Below are 6,308 nucleotides of genomic sequence, written 5' to 3' on the forward strand. Positions count from 1 at the left end.
CCTTGGTATGAAAGATGTGGCATCGTTGGTCTTCTTCTTGGTGATGTTGAAGAGTCAAGACCTTCGAGACAACTAGAGAGGGACTTGAATCTTCCTCGCAAAATACTTGTTCCTCTTCATCGTTCACTTGCTGGAGTATGGCCACTTGCTCAAGGGCTTCCATTTCTCCTTCACTCATTGAGTCATAAGTGTCGTCGTCGTTGAGGATCATGGTCCGTTTGTTGGTGAACTCATAGGACTTGTGGCCTCGGCCTCCGCATGTGGAGCATTTGAAGAAACTTGTCTTTACGGTCTCATCGATGGGGGTTGATGATGATGAAGATCTCGGATTGAAGTTTCTTGTAGTAGGATGACTTAAAGTAGTCAAAGTTTTCTTGGAACTCGACTTGTCGATGTTGGTTGTAGAAGGCTTGGTAGACGGTGTTGGAGTCGTTGAAGCTTGGGTGTTGGAGAAGCCGTATGTCTTGGATGAGAACTTGGCATACTTCAAATCATATTGTACTTGGTGTTTCGCTTTGGTAGCTTGATGCACTAGCTCGATGATGTTCGGGTATGGTTGGAAGTCGGCGACTTTCCTGATAGCATGATTGAGTCCATTCAAGAAACGTGCCATTGTTTTCTCATCATCTTCCGTGACGTTGGCTCGTATCATGGCAATCTCCATCTCCTTGTAATACTCTTCAATGCTCTTGGTTCCTTGCTTGAGTAGTTGAAGTTTCTTGAAGAGGTCGCGGTTGTAGTAGGTAGGCACTAAGCGTGCACTCATGACATCCTTCATTTGCGCCCAAGTAGTGATGGGTGGTTCACCTCTTGCCTCACAGCGCTCAATGACTTGTTCCCACCAAATGAGGACATAGTCTTGGAAATTAAGGGATGCCATCGTGATCTTCTTCTCTTCTTCATAGTTGTGCAAGCGGAAGATTTTGTCGACCTTCAATGCCCATGAAAGGTACTCTTCGGGATCGTCGCTTCCATTGAACTTGGGCATGGTGAACTTTAGCTTGCTGTTGCGTTGCTCTTCATTGTGTTGGGGTCGGGGATGTTGACGCCCATGTTGTAGATGATTGTCAAGCTCATGGTGCTCTTGGCGAGGAGGGTTGTCAACCTCATGTTGGTGTTGTCGTGGGGGATTTCCATTGTCTTCATGCTCTTAGTGAACTTGATGTTGTTGGCGAGCTGGTGGGGGAACTTTTTGAGCTTGACGTTGCATGCGAGCTTGATATCTTCATTTGTGAACTTCTTCGTGAAGTGCTTCTTCTTGTTCATGAGCTTGTCGGCCTCAGTTGGTACAACTCGACTTGAATCTTCGAGGGCTTGTTGCGCCTCAAGTGCTTTAGCATCTCACAGTCGTTGCGCTTGACGTTGTGCCTCGGCATCTTGTTCTTCTTGGTGTAGACGCGCTCGCTCTTCCTCTTCAAGTTGGCGTTGTCGTTGCTGTTCTCGTGCTTGCGCAAAGGCAACTTGGCTTTGATGGTGTCGGTGCTCCTGAGAGTCGGTGTCGCGTAGAGGATTGAGGCTTGCTTGACGATTGTTGCACGCGACATGTCGAAGAGTGTTCGATGTCAGTGTACTTGAGCTGGAGAGGGTGAAGTCAGAGTGTCGACTTGAGCGGCACCGTCGTGATGAGGATGAAGTGGAAGCAGAGCGGTTGAGCAACAAAGCATGAATCTCGTCCATTCTTGCGTCGTTCTCTTTCTTGTGATCATCGAGCTTGTGGTCAAAGTAATCACTTGTACGTTGCTCGGAAAGTCGCAAGTCGGTGGCGATGTTGCCGATGCGTTCACTCATTGCTTGTTGCTCTTGATGCAAAGCACGCCGTGCACCGAAGAGGTGGCTCTTGGTGACGTAGGAGTTCATGTCGTCGCCGTGCTCAATGAAGAGTGGGTTGGTAGAAGTACTTGGCCTATCCATCATTCCGAGAGAAAAATGTGAGTGGTAGAAAGAGAAGAACGTATACCAAATGTACCTTGACCGAAGTTGAAAGTGGGTCAATGATCACTCCAATGTGGAACAAGGAAATAGCACAATTGGTACCAATTCTTGTCGGTTTCTCACACCTACACAAGTAGAAGCTTATGGTGGAGCTTGGTTAGGATGGTGGCATAAAACTTGAAGCAATTGTAAGTGAGCTTCAATAATGTTGGAAAAGATTCGCAAGTTTGTAATGCAACATGTAGACCAAGCAATTTAAGGTACACAGAAACACACACACACACGCAAAGAGATAAGTGGGGTTGTGCAACCAAGGGTGAGCCAAAAATGTGGAATCCACCAAAATGCTCTTGTTGCACGACAATAGAGAGACACTAGCACGATTGCACAATAGGCGGATACGAAGACTTGTGCACAACCTACTAAGCAAAAATGCAGCAACTTCTATCCCAAGTATGCTCTATGTATGGTGTTTCAATGATATGATCCAAGATTGTCTAGTATGACAATCTTAATGTTGTATGATGCTATGGTTCTTGCTTAAAAGCTCTGCTTATCTTTCCCTTTTGCTCAAAAGCTTGTTTGGATCTTTGTTGTTTGAGCTCTTTTCTCATGCAATGCTTCACGAACCAAGATAGCAATTGTGTATGTGATGACAATCTTATGACACAAGTAATGATACAAAGATATGTACCAATGATGTATGTATGCTATGGGAAGTATGATCACTAATGTGCACAGGTTGCGTTGCCGTCAATACTCAAAGGCTAGTATGAAGGGTAAGCGACGCAAACGAGTAAGGCTATGATGGCTATCAATGCAATGGCAATAATGATATGTCCAATACCAAGATGAGGTTACCGCTTCTTGCGTACGGTATGGTGTCAAAATGGTGGCATTAATACCAAGATGTAGTCGAGGTGGTCGTTTTTGATGATGCGTTCGTGGCGAAGATGAGCGGCGGTGATGTTGATGTCGAATCGTACCTAAATAGCCGAAACACAATAGGACACGGAACCGCAACTCAAATTCTCAAAGTTCGAAGTGGCAAAACGTGTCGGAGTGCGAAACTGGTAAGCAATGGTGGTCGTATGCGGAAGTGGTGATGGTGTATATGTGTTGGGAGTGTGTATGCGGAAGTGGGGCGGTGGTGGTGACCAAACTGAAAAAAAATCAGTTTCGTCAGGTAACGTCGGACATCCGGGATGGGTCGGTCGTCCGGTCGTCGGACGTCCGGTGGCGGTCGGACATCCGGTGCCTGGGCGAAATTTCGGGCACGGGAAGAACGGATAGGGTTCATGATGGAGAGGTCGAAATTTGTCGAATCCGGCCGATTTCGTGGATGGAAAGGGTGGAGACAAGGGGGAAAGGCTTGATCCACTCAAGGCAAAGCAAATCCACGGATCTAATCCAACAAAATTTCAACACACCAACAAATCGAAAAAAATTGGTGCTATTTTTGTGGGGAATTTTCGAATTAGGGACAAAATCAACAAAAACAAGGCTAGAAACACAACGGGGAGGCTCCAAAATCATGATCAACGTCGCTCTGATACCAAGATGATGTAGGGTAGAACCCTAATCGCCTGATCTTTCACAAAAGGAGCAGATCCCGCGAAGAACACGAAGAACACGAGGGAAAGCACGAGGGGAAACACGAGAGGAAACACGAGGGAATCACTAAACCAACAAGAAATCGTCACACATATGCTAGAACCTCGAGTACATAAGAGATCACACGATCCATGGTCAACTAGGGACGATACAAAGGTAACGGTCTTCTCCGCGAGGAGGTCTTGAATCCACAAGGGGATCTTCCCGTAAAGGGGTCTTGAATCCAAAGGGATCTTCTCCGAAGAGGGGTCGCGGTCTCTCTCGTGGAGTAGATCCGATGTGGATGAGCAATGCTCTATCTCTTAAATATGAGCTAAACCAGTGCTAACCCTAGCTAGGAGGAATAGGAGATCTATTTATAGTCTTAGTGCAAATGGGGGCGAAAGGAGGGGGTAGATGGGCCTCGGGCCCGAATCCTATACACAGACATGTACCGAACGCCTGCTGGGGGGCGGTCGTCCAGAGGCTCACAGGCGGCCGGGCGGCCGGTAGTCGCTGGTCGTCCGCTTGTTCTGGCTCAGATGTTGAAGTAGCGGATTTCTGGAAGTGGTCGGTCGTCCGGTCGCCGGACGTCCGGTGCCGTCGGACTTCTGCTCGTTTGGCTCGGATGTGGGGTCGCCGGTCGTCCGGTCCGGGCCGGACATCCGCTCGCTGTAGCTTGGCTGGGGCTTCAGGCTCCGGACATTCGGTCATGACCGGTCGTCTGGTGGCTGGGGCTTTGTCCGCAGCTCTTCTTCTTCTCCGTCTTCACACCCATCTTCCTCTCCTGATTCTCCTTGCTCCTTAGCTTCTTCACGGCCAACTCCTTGATACCTGAGTATGCACAATGTCTCCGTTTGAGGTAGTAGCCATGTCTCATGTGCATTGAAGTGGAATTGTGAGAGGAGAGATGTCACCTCGGTTTCCAGAGCTCTTGCACGTGATCGTGTCATGGGTCCGCTAGGCACTTGGTGAGACGATGGTAGGTCCATGGGGATGACCTTGGGATCCTCCGCATCACTACGTCCCCCAGGTATCTTTCTCATATTATTTGGTTTTGTGATCTATTTTATTTCCCTTTTATTTTCAGATCTATTAATCCAAAAATACAAAAATACCTTGCTGAAATTTATTTTATTTGGCATTCGATCTATCAATATTTACAATTCTCTCATGTTCGTTTGCCAATTTCTGGCTCTATTACCCAAAAGGGATTGACAACCCTTTTACACGTCGGGTTGCAAATATTTGTTATTTGTGTGCAGGTGTTGTTTATGTAGTGTTGATTGGTTCTCCTACTGGTTCAATAACCTTGTTCTCGTCACTGAGGGAAATACCTACCTCTTTGGGGAAATATTGACGTAGTTCTAGCAGACATCAAAAGGAATTTTTCTGGCATCATTGCCGAGGAGGATCATCTACATCTACCAGGTTTCTAATCACAAATCTCATCTCCTTGCAATTTACATTTTTTTCCATTGGCCTCTCATTTTCTTCTCCCCCACTTCACAAAAATTTGCCGTTTTATTCGCCCTCTTTTTCGTTCGCCGTTTTCTCGTCGGATCTATCCTTTGCTTGCAATCATGAGTGATTTCGGTATGGCAACAACAGATGATGGCCTAACTCCTAAGATTGGATGTATAGGAAATCTGGATGCTAAAACTTTTATCTTGGGGCAAGGGAATGCTATGGGAAAAGAACATATCCAAGAATTTTTCAATTGTGTGGGAAATCTAAGTCTTGATGATGCTCCTATACTTAGAACTACTAGATCTTATGCGGATACTATTTCAGCACTAGTTCTGGAACTTGAGACCAAATTTATCCGTACACACCCTACTTTGCAAAGATTGTTTTTTGAGCTTCCCGCTATAAAGAATCCTAAGGCTAAAAAGTTGGCCACTCTTGTTCTTATGAATGAGTTTGACTACATCATACGGGAAGCTAGGGAAATCTTTGATTTTTATGGTATGAATCGTGAAAAGCCTGTGATAGATTAAATTCTTTATAGTAGCGATTATGTGTTAAGACATTTGCTTGGGGATAATAAAACCTTTCATGAAAATCTTAAAAAGGAAGTCCCCATTCTAGATGTAATCCAACAAATTTTTTATAATGTTAATCAATGTTACTCTTGGATTGTTGCAGGAAATCAACGTGGTTATGATAATGGGAAACTTAATAATGCTAAGGTTTCTTTGGACAATATGTATTATGTTGTGTTTAAAAAACCCAATGATGAAAACACCTCTAAGGAAATTAAGAAGAAAGATGACAAAACTTAGATCCCTTGCTTTATGCCTAGCTAAGGGTGTATAACGATAGCGCTTGTTGGGAGGCAACCCAACGAATAAAATTTATTTTTGATTTTTGCTTCCTATTCTTGAGTGTTAGCACAATTATGCTACTGTTACGATTGTGTTTTTTAGGTTTTAGTTAGTGTTTGTGCCAAGTAAAGCCTTTAGGATCTTCTTGGGTGATAGTTGTTTGATCTTGCTAAAAAACACAAACTTTTGCGCTCATGAAAACAATTCTTATTGTTAACCAGAGCATGATAAAATATAAATTCTTTTTTCAGAAGATTGATATACAAATTGCTCAGGTTTTCCTAATGTCCTAAGATTTTTGGAGTTAATGAAGTATTCGAAATATCCAGATTGCTACAGAATGTTCTGTTTTTGACAGATTCTGTTTTGTTTGCATTGTGTTCTTGCTTTGATGATTCTATGGCTTTCTTTGATGAGTTTTTGCCATATAAAAGTTGGAATACAGTAGATATAATG

The sequence above is a fragment of the Triticum urartu genome, chromosome 4, assembly GCF_003073215.2.
Source record: "Triticum urartu cultivar G1812 chromosome 4, Tu2.1, whole genome shotgun sequence".
In the NCBI taxonomy this organism is placed as follows: domain Eukaryota; kingdom Viridiplantae; phylum Streptophyta; class Magnoliopsida; order Poales; family Poaceae; genus Triticum; species Triticum urartu.